Source organism: Geotrypetes seraphini, chromosome 1 (assembly GCF_902459505.1).
Source record: "Geotrypetes seraphini chromosome 1, aGeoSer1.1, whole genome shotgun sequence".
Taxonomy (NCBI): Eukaryota; Metazoa; Chordata; class Amphibia; order Gymnophiona; family Dermophiidae; genus Geotrypetes; species Geotrypetes seraphini.
Window position 1 is genome coordinate 40,049,097 of NC_047084.1, and position 17,173 is coordinate 40,066,269.

At 41.7% G+C, this 17,173-nt stretch overlaps 1 protein-coding gene across 5 annotated transcripts in view; it reads left to right on the top strand.

Annotated features, from left to right (window-relative positions):
* The window catches only part of ADAMTS6 (ADAM metallopeptidase with thrombospondin type 1 motif 6), a 662,036-nt gene that overhangs the window by 234,593 nt on the left and 410,270 nt on the right, over nucleotides 1-17,173 (top strand). The window lies entirely within an intron of this gene.

The window sequence follows — 17,173 nt, forward strand, 5'->3', positions numbered from 1 at the left end:
AACCCTTTCTATGTTAAACTTGAGAGAGAGAATTCACCACATATGTGTGAGCACCTTCCCACCTGCTGCTGTCGCTATTTTTCCATGGAGCTTAGCCGTCACACTTTCTGATGCTCCCTTTCAGTTCAGTGGTCTCAAACTCAAACCCTTTACAGGGCCACATTTTGGATTTGTAGGTACTTGGAGGGGGCCTCAGAAAAAAATAGTTAATGTCTTATTAAAGAAATTACAATTTTGCATGAGGTAAAACTCTTTATAGTTTATAAATCTTTTCTTTTGGCTAAGTCTTAATAATAATATTGTAATTTATAGCTAAAGAGACATATGATCAAGAAACTGTATTATTTTCCTTTTGTGATTATGATAAACATACCGAGGGCCTCAAAATAGTACCTGGTGGGCTGCATGTAGGCCCTGGGCCACGGGTTTGAGACCACTGATGTATAGTGTTCAATGTAAGCATTTTTTTTCTTCAATATTCATGCTCTTTCATTAAGTTCTGTTACTGTTTATTTTTCGTGGTAGATCTCATTAGCTAGGTTTTTTGGTTGTTTCTTTCTTTTCTTGTCAGCTCAGTGGGCCTCAAGTATCCTGTTGAGTATCTTTGCTCTACACTGATGCTGTAGTTGATTGAATCCTTTCAATATAAGGACATTACATCCATAGGAATTTTAAAATATGTGTTGGGTCATTGACTGAATCCCTCCAACATAAGGACATTACTTCTATTTGAATTTTTATACATGTGTTTTTATTCACGTGCTCTTGTATTTATTTTGAATTTATAGAAATAAAAGTTTGTTTGTCCCAAGGTTGACGTGTTCTATCCCATTCCCCACTTTTTTCTTCCTGTATGGCAAACTTCTTAACAGCAACTTTAAATGCTAGTCTATTCTGTAAAACAGCTTTTATATGAAACTAACAGAGACTTTAAAAACTAAACTATTCCCTGCTTTTGCTAAATTAGCAAACTTAATAAACACTTAGGATTCCTTTTACTAAGGTGTGCCAACGTTTTTACCGTGCGCTGCATTGCTGCACGCACTAACCCCATGCTACGTGCCAAGAACTAACATCAGCTTAGTAAAAGGAACCCTTAGACTTAAATACATAATTTATTTACTTACTAGTCTTTAAGCCCGTTACATTAACAGGTGCTAGAATATATGTCTGTGTGTCTTTCTTTCTTTCTGTCTCTCTACCTCCTGCTGTATTTCTCTCTCCCTGGCCCATTTTCTCTCTTTCTGTCCCTCTTCCTGCCCCTGTCTTTCTTCCTTTCTTTCTGTCTCCCTCCCTCCCACTGTCTGTCTGTATTTCTTTCTATTTGTCTCTCTTCCTGCCCCCTATGTAGCATTCCCTCCCCTTCCATTTCTCTATGCAGCAGCATTTCCCTCCCCCCACCCCACTTCCCTGTGCAGCAGCAGCAGCAGTATTTCCCTTCCCCTCCAGGGGCCTGTGCAGCAGCAGCAGCATTTCCCCCAACCCCCCCCCCTTCCCTTCATGCGGTCTGGCATAGAAAAACAACAAAAAGCAACCAACAATGATGGTGGTGGTGCTGGGAGGGAGGGAGGGTTTGAAAAGGTGCAGCAGTGGCGTTGCTGGGGGGGGGATTTGAAAAGCTGCAGCGGCAGTGCTGAGAGGGGGGGGTTGAAAAGTTACAGCGGTGGTGCTGAGAGGTGGAGGGGAGAGGGCACAGTAGGAAAAACGGCACTACCAGTCGAAATTTATTTTTAAGTTTAAAGGTGCCGTGGCGGCTCCTCTCATGATTGCCGCCTGCGTCGGAAGCCTTCTCCGACGCAGGTGCGGCTCGTGAGAAGAGCCACCGCATCACTTTTAAACTTAAAAATAAACTTTGGCCAGTAGTGCCATTTTTCTGGATGGAGGTCTGCGCGAGGTGGAGAGCAGGAAGGCCATTTCCAATTTATCTGGCGGCCACTGGCAAAGCTAAACGCGCATGCGCACTCCTACCTGTCGGGGACCTACTGATCACGGAAAACGGAACACGCAGGTAAGAGTGTGCATGGGCGCTTAGGGTTTTATTATAGTAGATTTTTAGAATTTATATACCACTTATAGCCTAAGTGGTTTACATTCAGGTACTCAAGCATTTTTCCCTATCTGTCTAAAACCTATCTCTACCTCTATCTGTATCCCTCAATCCCCCTATCGTTCAGGAATTTATCCAATCCTTCTTTGAACCCCCGTAGTGTACTCTGTCCTATCACAACCTCCGGAAACTCATTCCAGGTGTCCACCACCCTCTGTGTAAAAAAGAACTTCCTAGCATTGGTTCTAAAATTGTCCCCTTTCAGCTTCTCTGAGTGCCCCCTTGTGCTTGTGGTTCCCAATAATCTGAAGAATCTGTCCCTTTCTACCTTCTCTATGCCTTTCATGATCTTGAAAGTCTCTATCATGTCTCCTCTGAGTCTCCTCTTTTCAAGGGAGAAGAGCCCCAGCCTTTCCAACCTGTCTGAGTATGAAAGGTTTTCCATACCTTTTATCATTTTCGTCGCTCTTCTCTAGACCCTTTCAAGTATCGCCATGTCCTTCTTGAGGTACGGTGACCAATACTGGACACAGTACTCCAGATGCGGGCGCACCATCGCACGATACAGCGGCATGATGACTTCCTTCGTCCTGGTTGTAATGCCCTTCTTAATAATACCCAACATTCTGTTTGCTTTCTTTGAGGCTGCTACACATTGTGCCGTTGATTTCATTGTAGTATCTACTAGCACACCCAAGTCTTTTTCAAGGTTACTATCCCCTAGCACTGATCCCCCCATTTTGTAGCTGAACATCATTTTTTTTTTTCCCTAAATGCATGACCTTGCATTTCTCTATATTAAAGCGCATTTGCCATTTACTTGTCCACTCTTCCAGTTTGTTTAGGCCCCTTTGTAGGTCTTCGCATTCTACCATGGTTCTAACCCTGCTGCAGAGTTTGGTGTCATCCGCAAATTTTACAACTTCATACTTCGTCCCCGCTTCTAGGTCATTTATAAATACATTAAACAGCAGCGGTCCGAGCACCGACCCCTGGGGAACACCACTCGTGACTTTCCGCCAGTCCGAGTAGTGGCCCTTCACTCCAACCCGTTGCTTTCTGCCTGCCAACCAGTGTTTAATCCACCTGTGTACGTCCCCTTCCACCCCGTGTTCCACAACTTCCTAAGAAGCCGCTCATGGGGTACCGTGTCAAAGGCTTTTTGGAAGTCGAGATAGATGATGTCTACGGGTTCTCCTTTGAGAACTCGTAGACACTTCTCAATTCTTATAAAGCAAAAAAGTATTTGGCTATTAGTACTTAGCTTTTATCCGGGGCCCAGGGCAACTGATGACTGTAAATGATGATAAATACAATCAACACTCGGCTATGATTAAACGCTCAACGGAGCGTCTCCGTTTCGCTCTAACTGTAGCTTCCTCGAGAGATGAAAGAGTAATGATGAGGTTGCATACAATCAGCAGGCCAACATTAAGCCAGAAAATCTGCCACAATATAGCTACGGGAAATCGTCTCTTCCTCACTGTATTTTAAAATGGGTTTTTTGGGGGGGAGTTTATCATTCTCCTCCTAAAATTATTAACTCATTGGAGTTGCTTCTGGAATTAATTATGCAATTCTGTTTAGAGTTTTGGAGGATTTTAATACTGGAGGATTTTAATTTCCATTTTGATGATTTCTCTGATGCTTGTATATGATATATAGATACATTATTTTGTCTTGGCTTTAGGTTGCAAAATTGTTTCCCCACCCATGAGGCTGGACACATTCCTGACGCATTTGATAAACAAACAAAAGTACGGTATGTTAGTGAAGTGAATGATGTTGCTTCCAGACTGATATGGTCTGATCATTATAAATTGGATTTCAATTTTCTTTCTGATGGTCAAAGCTCTGTGTTATAGAATTGGTGTTGAGTTTATACACATTCACAGATGGTACCAAACACACGTTCAAATAACACACAGTTTTTACTTATTTTCTAAATTGACAAAGCATGGTCAATTGATGCATTGAACCCAACAGGGACCCTGTACAGACAGCATAGATTTGCAATTGCCAGTAAGTTTCACAGTTGCTAAGGATGGACTTTTCAATCTCAAACTATCAGCAGATTGTAACTCACGGGAAGGAGCATGCCATCAGTAAAGCCAATGGACACCTGACGGACAATTACTGGATGCCTTAGGTATTCAGGGAACAATATGATTCTATTTCTAAAGAGCTATTTGCTTAGATTTAGTAGGGATGGAGTCATTTCAAGAACTTGGAGCCCTGGTTGTGGTCTTCCCCCAGGGTTCTTCTCTTTCCCCAGTCCTGTTTAATGTTTTTCTTGGCTCATTGGGAATAGAGATCTAGGCTTTGGGGTTTTCAGACTTTATTTATGCAGATGATGTACAGATTATTATTCCAGTTCAGTTGTCAATAATAGAGAATTGTGATTGTATGACTATATGCTTTAATAAGGCTTTGTGGTAGACAAATGATCGTTCTTTGAAATTAAATGTGGGAAAGATTATTTTGTTATGGGTTGGGAATAAAAGAATTCCAGTCATAGAAACAGGCCTGCTATTAATGGTGTAGTTTATCCACTAAAAACATTAATGCATGATTTGGGGGTTCTAATTGTACCATAGAAAATAATTCTATTTTTTTTTTTTTTTTTTTAAAGATAAGTAGTTGTTTTGTCATGTTTTGGAATTATTTTTCATCAGACAGCCTAAAATGATTTTCACAATTTATCAGACTGTCTTGTTTAGATTAGTATAATAATTTATATTTGGGACAACCAAAGAAGTCTTTAACCAGGCTTGAACTGCTTCAGAGTGTTGCTGCTAAGCTTATTTTATTCTAATCAAAAGAGGTCAAAGTTACTCTTTTAATTTTTTTAAAATTCTTTATTGATTTTCCACATATTAACAGTGCAATATACAAGTATAACAACATATAATAAATCAAGAAAAACACAATTATCTTATAAATATACATGAACAACCATTTTATCCCCCCATCCCCCATCCCCTCAATGACTAAACAAAAAAAAAACAAAAAAATCAAATATATAGTAATTTAATCCCACCCTGGATGTATATGCTCAAAGGACCCAAATTAAGATAGAAATATCCCCCCTTCCCTGGATGTGTATGGAAACAAACAAAAAAACAAAGATAACTACAACGAAGTAACAAAAGACATCAACGGTCCCCAAACCAGTATAAACAAATTACTATGCCCCAACATGTCAGCATTCATTTTTTCATAACTATAGCTGGAACAGAGATAGGCCGCCAAAAAGGAAAATTCAGGTGATCGTAATTTTTCCAATTACGAGTTGTCATCTGCATGGCTATCCCAGTCATAATTAGGAAAAGCCGGCATTTGATAAAGCAATTAACACTGACTCCCAATAGCAGCCAGAATAGAATTTAAAGTACCTTGTATATCTTTTAAAATTTTATATGGTCTTAGCCCTTGCTATTTGACTTTATTCTTAAAGTTAAAGACCATGATTTGTTCTTTTCAAAATGTCAGTCTGAACAAGGTTGTGCCCCCTTCTACTGTGTGGACTTCAATTTGATGAAAACAAGGAAGCGGCTGTTACAAAGGATCACCTGCTTCTTAGCCAAGAATAATATTGTATGGAATTCTGAAAACTTCTAAAACATTATATACCGAGTATTTGGGAGGGGGGGGGGCTTACTTTCCATGTAATTAGGGCACCTAAAAGGTGGTGTCCTATTATAGGTTTGCATCCTTACTGCCTACTATAGACTAATTAGGCCAACAAGAATGAGTAGGAGGAAAGTATCATCCCATTAGAGCTACCTCCATACGACATGCATAACAGTAATATCTGTGCACGTATTTCAGAAGAAAATCTTTCCACCCCTCTCCCATCATATACAAACAAATAAACAAAGCAATGTCCTCCCCAGCAACCCTGCTGTGAGAGGAATGTCCTATAGGCAGCCGGCCAGTGCCTCTCTTACTCTCTGCGCCTCTTCTCTTCCAGCATCCCTCCCACTAGTGGCTCAAGGCTCTGACTGGAGGGCTTTGCGCATTGCGCAGACATCAACCTGATGACAACACGCGTGCATGTGACATCATCGCGTTGATATCCGTGCATTTCTGGATGCCCTTTAGCCGCAGCCCCCAGTTTGCGAGACACTGGTCTATGAGGAGGACCGTCCAGCATGATCTGCCAGAAGTTGAGGCATGGTAACCGCAAAATCGAATGTACTTAGTAAAAAATACCCCTTAAACATTTAAAACATGGTGCAGGGACAGCTACATTAACTCTAGTTGCTGTGCTTGAGTTCAGTGATCAGCTCCTGCTTTGAGCTGCAAAGCCATCCTCTCCTCCTAGATTTGAATGAATATTCTTCTAAATACAGACAGCAAAAAAAAATGTAGCCTCCTAGAATTAGAATGCTGAACCTTGGCTGTAAAATTGTTGTTGGTGCTGCTTTAAGGAAAAAACCTAAAACAGGTTACATATTTCCTGTTATTTCATATCCCAGTTTGGACTTCATTCAGTCAAAGATTTTCCATAAGCAAAGAATGGTAAAATGTAATTTTTGCATAAGAACTCCCCATGGATTTGGTATTTAGCACGTATTTTCTTTGCTTCTGCCCCAGATCTAGCACATGTACCTGCTTTTGTGCAATAACATTTTTAAGTGTTGATTTATATTTTCTTTTCATTATTTGTAGTATGAATAAATAAAACTGGTCATTTTCTGATATTATTACTTAAATATTTCTGTTAGTACAGCTGTGGGCATCTTTTTTTCCAGCCACGAGGTCTGTGTGGTAATCAACATAGAAACATTTGTACTTTCAGCGCGCCAACACATATTTCATTTTAGAGGAAAGTGATGTTATGGGATGGCTGGAAAACTGGGAATCGTTGAAGGATGTGACATCGCTAATTTTTCAGGCATGATTTTTCAGTATGTTTTTTGATGGCTATATTTATTGTAGCATACTGGGAGTGTTTCTTTTCGATTCATTGCATTTCCTTCTGTATCTTATTTACTTGAGATGGTTATTGCTTGAGTTATGGCTCAGATGTGTTTTTTTTCCAGCCATTAACTATAAATGGTCCTATACAGAGTTGAACTTTGAAATGATCACTCTGTTCATCATCAGTTTCCAAGTACATGGTGAGTTCCAGCCCACCTGTCCTGCCTGGTCATCTCTGAACAAGTTATCCAAACAGGCACTTTAGAATAGCCTTTTATTTTAACCATTTAGTTTGAAGTGCTGAGATTTTGAGTCATTGGATAGATGAAAGCTATGAAGAAAAATAAAATGTGATCTCAGAACAGCATGAAGAGCATCATGCCAGAGTTGTCCCTCTATTTTCCTCCTTCCCAGGTCTTTGCTTTCCTGCTGGATCCTATTGGAGATCATCTATATCAGGGGTGCCCACACTTTTTTTGGCTTGCAAGCTACTTTTAAAATGACCAAGTCAAAATGATCTACCAACAATAAAATTTTAAAAACACAAAGCACATGATATGCAGAGAAAAATGTTAATTATCATTTGTATTCAGGGTTTTTTCCAGAGGTCAAGGCAGATGACTTTAAAATATGCAATGTCACCTCAGTAACAATTATACTAAACCGCAATATAGGTTTTTAGCGCAGGGAGCTGCGCTGAATGCCCCTCGCAGCTCCCGATGCTCATAGGCTCCCTGTGCTAGGGAGGAGGAGGAGGAGAGGAGATACCAGACCACAAGAAGGAAGAAAGGGAAGGAAGACATGTTGGGCTACTGGAGGGAGAAGGAAGGAAAGAGAGATGTCAGGCCAGGGAAGGAGGAGAAAGAGGTAGATGAGAGGGGGAAGAGGACAGGGAGATGCGAAACTACAAAGAGGAAGGAAGGAAGGAAGGAAGGAGGGGAGAGAGATGTCAAACTGTGGGAAGGAGAGAAGAAAGATATCAGACCACAGTAAAAAGATATGAGAAGGAAGATGAAAAATTGAAGAAAGTTGATATTAAAAGCTAATTCCAAAGATGGATGTAGTATAATTAGAAAACAACTGACCTCTAAAATAGCCTGTCTATAGAGGGTGATCAAAAAATATATATATGAAATGCTCAGAGATATGAAACTCTGAAGGGAAGGCTGAAAAACCTCCCTATGATAAGAGTTCAGCTTCCAGTCATTGCAACTTCATAAAAATTTTTGATCACACACTCGAAGACTGTAATAAATAGCTTAGTTTGATATTAAAGTCTTTCAATTGTTCAAAAAATAACAATAATATCTTCTCTCTCTTCTTATATCGATCATGCAAATGTCACTGCACTTCTAGGGTGATAATGCTTTCACTTAGCTTGTAAACAGGGTTTATGGGGTCCCAATGTGGCCCCGTTTCGATCCCTGCTTCAGGAGACCCGAATGGTGCTTGTTCAAAAGAGTTCCTGAGTGCAGTTCATTGTGATATTGTGTAACTTCATGACATGCAATCACATCTATAAATAAAACAAATTTTACATGTCAAGTATGAGTAAAAAATTCTAATACTCACACAAGAGCTCCTACCTTATAATCATTCACTCGGCTAACCATGAGTGGATTACGCGAAACACTTGATAAGAATACATACCGCTGCTGGGAAGTTAATAAAGTCAATTCTGAATGTTCCAACCGCCAGACAAACGTGGTCTACTAGCGTGCTTTTTCAAAAAAATACATCATGACGCAACATCATAATGATGTCAATATAAGGGTGTCTCCGAAGCAAAGCTGTCAAACTTAAAACAGTATGTTGAAACTCCTGCTTTATAATGTTTGTTCCAGGCTAAAGGGGTGAAAAATAAAGAATTAATTAAAGAAACGCCAATCACTCGATCTCATTGTTAAGACCATGCGGGTGTAGCGTGTTGAGAGTATAAATCCATTTCTGTTCTTTCTTCCATAAAATGTGAGCTACATCTCCGCCTCTGGTCACTGAAACTGTGTCTAAAATAGAGTATTGTAAGTCTACCAGATTGTGTTGTTTTTCTAACCAATGGGAGACTAAGGGGGCTTCTTTAACTCCCGATCGAATTCTACTGAAGTGTTCCCCTATTCTTACTTTGATGCTTCGGGTAATGCATCCTACATAATGAAGATGATATGGGCATTGAATGATATACACGACCTGCTGAGAATTGCACTCAGTAGCTGAGCAACGGAATCTATACTGGAAGTCAGACCTGAAGTGCATATCCTTCAGACTGACACTGTACTCACACATCCTACAATGTCCACAGGAACTATGTTCCCCTGGTGTCCTGATATGGGGATTTCTAAGGAACTGTGAATATACCAAGTGCTGCTTTAAATTCCGCTGTTTAGAAAAGGCAAATCTAGGAAAATCTTGGAACTCTTGGTGATATTTCATAATGCCCCAGTGCTGCTTAATGATACGTTTGATTTGAAACGCGTGGGTGGAATACGGGAGAACACAAACCAAAGCATGTTGATCTGATAGAGGGGAGGAATTTAGTAATAATGATCTGTTGGCATATAGCGCTCTTTTATATGCTCTATGAATCACTGTGGTAGGGTAAACCTTTTCTTGGAACCTGATCTTCATATCGTTGGCTTTATTTATATATTCATGAACTGTAGAGCACAACCTTCGGAGGCGTAAAAACTGTTCTATTGCAATGTTGTTTCTAAGGTGTTTGGGATAAAAACTGCTATACTGCAAAAGATTATTCCTGTCGGTGGGTTTCCGATAAATGCTGGTGTAAAACTGTCCCTGATCTAATGCAATGTTGACATCAAAAAAGCAATCTGACTTTGATCCGTATGCATAGTGAACTGAAGGTTATTATCACACAAATTTAACCAACCAAAAAAAGATTCAAGTTGTGCCGAACATCCAACCCACACCGCAAAAATGTCGTCTATATAACGTTTCAAAATTAAAATGTTATTCCATTGTTTTGAGAGATACAAGTGATCCTGTTCAAATTTGGATACATATATAGATGGTGCCATCTTGGCCCCCATGGCTGTGCCCTTAATTTGTTTGTAGTATGTCAAATCAAATTGAAAGTAATTCATACTGAGAGCTAATTGTGCCAATTGTGTCAAAAAAGCTATCCTGCTATCAGATAATTCTAATGCCCGTAACTCTTCTGCTATAACTTTGACAGCTGCTTTTTGAGGCACATTTGTATATAGCACTGTAATATCTAACGTAATGAGTGTTGCGTGGGGCGGTATATCGGGAAGATCTGCTAAAATTTTGATCATATCAGCTGAGTCTAGTACATATGACGGGGCTAGAGGAACTCTATCTTTAAGATACATATCCAAGATAGTCGAAAGTGGTTCCAATAACAATCCTATCCCAGAGTCTATAGGTCTCCTGGGAGGGATCAGATGAAGTATCTGTTAGTCTTAGATTCCACTCTATGGTAGCATGGGCGACACACTTATCAATGTCTGGACTGGTAGAGTATGTGGCTATAGTTAGAATGCCAACTTTGTCATCACTGTTCCCCTGCTCAGACATCTTATGTATGATTTGTGGGGTTAGGGGGATAGCACCTGGGAAGACAGTATATATAAGGATCAGGTCTTCTACCCAGTAGGTCTTATGGTTGTACCATAAGAAGATGACATTTTTATTGATTGCTAATTTCCTTTCTTTGAGTCCTGCTAGACCAGTCCAGGACCCCTTGGGAAAGAGGATAGTTTCTTGTTTCTCCTACCAGTTTGGCTTGGTCCCCAGCTTTCTCCCTGAAGAGTTTCTAGTGACATTTTCTCAGTCTTGTTGGAGTGAGGGTTATGGGAATTTGTTTAGTAATATGCTTAGGTTTTTCAAGTACGCTTTGACAATAGTAATACTGGCAAGTTCCATGGCTGCACCACTCCTTATACTGGTGGTGGTGTCACTAAATCTCAGTCTACTCTACCTCCACCTGCTGGTTGGGGATCATAATCTCACCTGGAATAGTCTAGCAGAACTCAAGAAAAGGAAATTATCAGGAACACTTTGGGGTGGTGGGGCATTTGGGGTAGTTTTGGGGGTTGGAGCAGTTTGAGGTGGGATGGGAAAACTACAGGGGTAATTAGGTTGTTCTAGTTGCCATATAGGGAAGATAAAGGAAAAATTTGATTACTAACATCAACTTACTAAAAGGTTGCTGACCCACAGAGTCTTTTAGACCTGTACTGCCACCTAGCAAAACTTGCTTAAGTAGCATCCAACAGCACATAAGCACATAAGCATTGCCTCTGCTGAGTCAGACCATAGGTCCATCACGCCCAGCAGTCTGCTTTCGCGGTGGCCCCCCAGGTCAATGACCTGTAGTGATCTATTACTCTACTACTCTATTACTTTACAGCCTTCTGTACTGTATAGTAACCCTCTAATTGTACCCCTGGATCCCCTTTTCCTTCATGAACTCGTCCAATCCCCTTTTGAACCCCAAAGTCGTACTCTGCTCCACCTCCTCTGGAAGCGTATTCCAGGTGTTCACCACCCTCTGCATGAAGAAGAACTTCCTAGCATTTGTTCTGAACCCATCTCCCTTCAATTTTTTTGAGTGCCCTCTAGTTTTTGTTACCCCTGCTATTCTGAAGGATCTGTCCCTCTCTACCTTCACTATACCCTTCATGATCTTATGAGTTTCTATCATATCCCTTCTAAGTCTCCGCTTTTCCAGGGAAAAGAGCCCCAGCTTCTCCAGCCTTTCAGCATATGAGAGGTTTTCCATGCCCTTTATCATTTTTGTCGCTCTCCTCTGGACCCTCTCTAGAATCGCCATATCCTTCTTAAGGTACGACGACCAGTACTGAACGCAGTACTCCAGATGCAGTCGCACCATCGCCCTATACAGCGGGAGGATAACTTCCTTGGTTCTGGTAGTGATACCTTTTTTGATAATGCCCAACATTCTGTTTGCCTTTTTTGAGGCCGCTGCGCACTGTGCCGCCGGTTTCATTGTTCTATCTACCAAAACCCCCAATTTCTTTTCTAGGTTGCCTTCCCCCAGTACCATCCCCCCCATTGTGTAGTTATACATCGGGTTCCCTTTCCCTATGTGCATAACTTTACATTTCTCTACATTGAAGCTCATCTGCCATTTATTTGTCCACTCACTCAGTTTGTTCAGGTCCCCTTGAAGTTCCTTACATTCCTCTACAGATCTAACCTTACTGGAGTTTCGTGTCATCTGCAAATTTAACAACTTCGCACTTTGTCCCTGTTTCCAGGTCATTAATAAATATATTGAATAGCAGTGGTCCCAGCACTGACCCCTGTGGGACCCCACTCATGACCCCTTTCCAGTCAGAATAGTGTCCCTTTACTCCTACCCTCTGCTTCCTGTTCGCCAGCCAGTTACTGATCCATCTGTGTATGTCTCCTTCCAGCCCGTGGTTCCACAGTTTCCTTAGTAGGCGCTTGTGAGGTACTTTGTCAAAGGCTTTCTGGAAGTCCAGGTATACTATGTCTATGGGGTCACCTTTGTCCAAATGTTCACTTATCCCTTCGAAGAAGTGCAGCAGGTTCGTTTGGCAAGATCTTCCAGTACAGAAACCATGCTGGCTTGGTCTCATCAGCTTATTTCTTTCTATATGCTCATTGATACTGTCCTTGATTAGCGCTTCGGCCATCTTCCCTGGAACTGAGGTTAAGCTGACCGGTCTATAATTCCCTGGGTCGCCTCTGGATCCCTTTGCTTAATAGTCTATCTCAGGGATTCCAGTGTTGTGCAGAAATGGAAACTATAATCCCAATATCAAAGAGAAGACAAAAGTGCAAGAGGTCAACACCTGCCTAAACAGTACCTCACTACCATACCAAAGCTAATTTTAGTACCCCTAGATCACCATTTGGAACAGCATCTAGACATTATAGGAATAACTGAAATCTAGTTAGAGAAAACTGAGGAATTACTATGTCTGAATAGGTTTTCAACATAGACCATCATCCAAGACCACAGAGACAGAGTGGAGAGAAATTAATTGTCACTTGGGACACAATCAAACTGCATAGAATCATCATCATCTAAGTGAATCAGAATCCCCTTTTTAAAAAAAATAATTTTTATTGGCAATCAACCAATTATAAAGCAATATACTGGAGTGACACAATGTACAAAACACAATGCACAATTGTGCCATACCAACTCAATTATAAACAATATACACTTCTCTCTCATGTATCCGTGGTTTCCGTATCTGCGGATATGCTTATTTGTGATTTTTCGGAAGCTGACTCTGCCCCCTCAAAATTACATCATCATTAAAATTATTTTTCCTTTTACTGTACTGATAAAAAAGTGTATCGCTTACCATTCACTCTGAAAATCGCTGCTATCATGCTTTCTCCCACAAATTCGCTGCTTCCATGCTTCCCAGTATGCACTGAGAAAAATGCTGCTTCCCAGCATCCATAGAGAGAAAGGCTTCTTCCCAGCATGCCTGCCCAGAAATCGCTAGTCGCCTGCCCAGAAATCGCTAGTCGCCTGCCCAGAAATCGCTAGTTGCCTGCCCTGAAATTGCTGCTTGCCTGCCCAGAAATCACTGTAGAAAAGTTATTCGTAGTTCCAATAATAAAATCGGAAGGCTTTTTCTAAAAACCGTGAATAACATTAAAAAAGTTATTTGTGGTTTTTCTGTATTCACACCTATGGTCCGCCCGCATCCCCTGCGAATACGGAGGGTGCTACTTGCATTGACCTGTAATTGACTTATTCATTCTGCACCATTTTTCATATTTTTTTCACCAACTTCAATCTCTCCCCCACTCTCATCCTGTAACTCTCTCCCACCCATAATTCATCAACCCTACTGGAATTAGAATTCCTTTTAATCACTAGGAGAAGAGAAACCAATCTGACTGCTCATGGTACACCGAGCACTCCTTAACAGCACATCATCTTGGCAAGAAGCAGAACTGTTTACAGAAGTGACCCTGAGTTTCCTTGGGTTAGGGATCCTGTGAAACTTTAAACTACATATCAAAACAACAGATACACCACACCTACTACTACTACCATTTATTATATCTATAGCACTGAAAGGCGTAAGCAGCGCTGTACATTCTAACACACAATAGACAGTCCCTACTCAGAAGAGCTTACCTGCCTTCATTTTCTTTTTTTTTTTGGGGGGGGGTTACATTTTTTATTATTTTCCAATATGAACAGTGCAATACAAATGTATACATTTGAAAGATAGCAACCATAAAAAACACACCTTTGAACAACAAATTTTAAAAGATTATCATTATCCCCCCCAACCCTTTACAAACCCGAAATATAGACATATTCCAATACATTGCTATGAAATACCCCCTCCCTCCCCGGATGTACGGAACTAAACCTAACTTAACTTGAAAAGAGATATAACTTAAATAGATGCAACAAAAGCTGCTAACGGGCCCCACACTAATTTAAATACCTTATTCTTCCCTAATAATTCTGCATTCATCTTTTCACATTTATACATAGAGCATAAACTTGCCCACCAGAAAGGGAAGCTGAGACTGTCAGAACTCTTCCAATTTCTCGTTATCATTTGGATGGCTATCCATGTCATTATCAATAAAAGCAGGCTTTTATAACGATCTAATGGGGGCTTAACATGCAATAAGGTACCGCATATGATCATTTCATATGTCAGCGGAAATGTTGAATCAAGAATTTCATTGATCTGTCCCCATATCGATTTCCAGAATCTGAGTATCAGAGGACAAAAAAACAGCAGATGATCCAATGTCCCAATGTCTATATGACAATGCCAGCATCTATTAGAACTAGAACTATCTATTTTTTGTAAACGCACAGGGGTCCAAAAGCTTCTATGTAACAGAAAAAAACAAAGACGAGTCTAAAGGACATTTGGAGCATTGAGATTAAACAGCATATTTCTGTAGCTCAATGGCCACGAATTTGGACTTGGAGGATGAAATGTACAATGTCTGCATCTACGAGACCTGCCTTCATTTTCATGATTGTCATAAAAAAATTCTCCACACAGGCATGCAGGGGTGGGGCAACCTTGGTTCTTGAGGACTGCAACCCAGTCGGATTTTCAGGATTTCTCCAGTGAATTTGCATAAGATCTATTTGCATGAACTGCCTCCATTGTATTTATGTATTTATTTAAAAATTTATATATATATATTTTTTTTAATTCAATTTTTTATACCATTCTCCCAGGAGAGCTCAGAATGGTTTACATGAATTTATTCAGGCACTCAAGCATTTTTCCCTATCTGTCCTGGCAGGCTCACAATCTATCTAATGTACCTGGGGCAATGGGGGGATTAAGTGACTTGCCCAGGGTCACAAGGAGCAGCGTGGGTTTGAACCTACAACCCCAGGGTGGTGAGGCTATAGCTTTAACCACTGCGCCACACTCTCCCACCGCATATTGACTCTGCAGTTTACAAATTACATACAAATCATCTTAAACTCCATTTATAAATAATAGAAACAGATAACAAGTGTAACACAGAAAGGCAGAAATAGTGAGACGCAGTTTTAGCATGTTTTTGGACTTCATCCTTCCCACACTGTATCACAAAATTGCAGGAAAGTATGAACAGACAATAGCAGGTCAAGTTTCAACAAGATTAAAATAAGAAGACATTAGTAGTCAGACGCATTTTCAAAATACGAAATTCCAGAAAAGCATTAACAACCGCAACGAGGTATTACCAGAGAAAGGCATTAACACAGGAAGGCATTAACAAATAGTTGCATTTTCAACATTTTTCTTGAAATTAATCCTCCCAGCACAGAATCGCAGAATACTAGGCAAGGCATTCCAGAGTTTAGTTGATCCCATGCATATCCATTGTCGAAATCTTGAACACCTGACTGGGTTGCGGCCCTCGAGAATTGAAGTTGCCCACCTCTGTATTAAAGAAATCCAATATACAAGTGGTGCCTCACACAACGAACTTAATCCGTTCCAGGAGCAAGTTTGTTATGTGAAACGTTCGTTGTGTGAAACGCGTTTTCCCATAAGAATACATGTAAAACAAAATAATTCGTTCTGCAGCATAAAATATGCTAAGATGACATAAAAAAAGATAAATTTTTGGTTATTATTTTTATTTAGATACATCTAAAAACATAATTGTTTTTTAAAACAACACACATTTTTTAAATTTAAAGACAGACTAAGTAGAGTCTAATTTTACAGTGAGAGGGCAGAGTCTCAGCGGCAAAAACTGGGACTTAACTGTTCATTTTTTTTTTTTTTTTCTACCGTGTTTCCCCGATGATAAGGCAGGGCCATCAAATAAGACAGCCCCCCCTTTTTAGAAAAAAATGTAAAATAAGGCACCCCCCCGCAAATAAGCCACCCACCGATACCTGCGCTTACCCGAATCGGGTGGTACGGTGGGTGACTCCGTGTGGTCCCTGGCACCCCCGACACGATCGGGGCAAGAGGGAGCTCAAGCCCTCTGGCCCCCCCGACTCCCCGACACGATCGAGGCAAGAGGGAGCTCAAGCCCTCTTGCCCCCCCCGACTCCCCGACACGATCGGGGCAAGAGGGAGCTCAAGCCCTCTGGCCCCCCCGACTCCCCGACACGATCGGGGCAAGAGGGAGCTCAAGCCCTCTTGCCCCCCCCGACTCCCCGACACGATCGGGGCAAGAGGGAGCTCAAGCCCTCTTGCCCCCCCGACTCCCCGACACGATCGGGGCAAGAGGGAGCTCAAGCCCTCTTGCCCCCCCGACTCCCCGACACGATCGGGGCAAAAGGGAGCTCAAGCCCTCTTGCCCCCCCGACTCCCCGACACGATCGGGGCAAAAGGGAGCCCAAGCCCTCTTGCCCCGCCGATTCCCCAACTCCCCGACAATATCGGGCCAGGAGGGAGCCCAAGTCCTCCTGGCCACGGCGACCCCCTAACCCCACCCTGCACTACATTACGGGCAGGAGGGATCCCAGGCCCTCCTGCCCCCGACGCAAACCCCCCTCCCCCCAACGACCGCCCCCCCCCCCAAGAACCTCCGACCGCCCCCCCAGCCGACCCGCGACCCCCCTGGCCGACCCCCACGACACCCCCAACCCCCTTCCCCGTACCTTTCTGTAGTTGGCCGGACAGACGGGAGCCAAACCCGCCTGTCCGGCAGGCAGCCATCGACGGAATGAGGCCGGATTGGCCCATCCGTCCCAAAGCTCCGCCTACT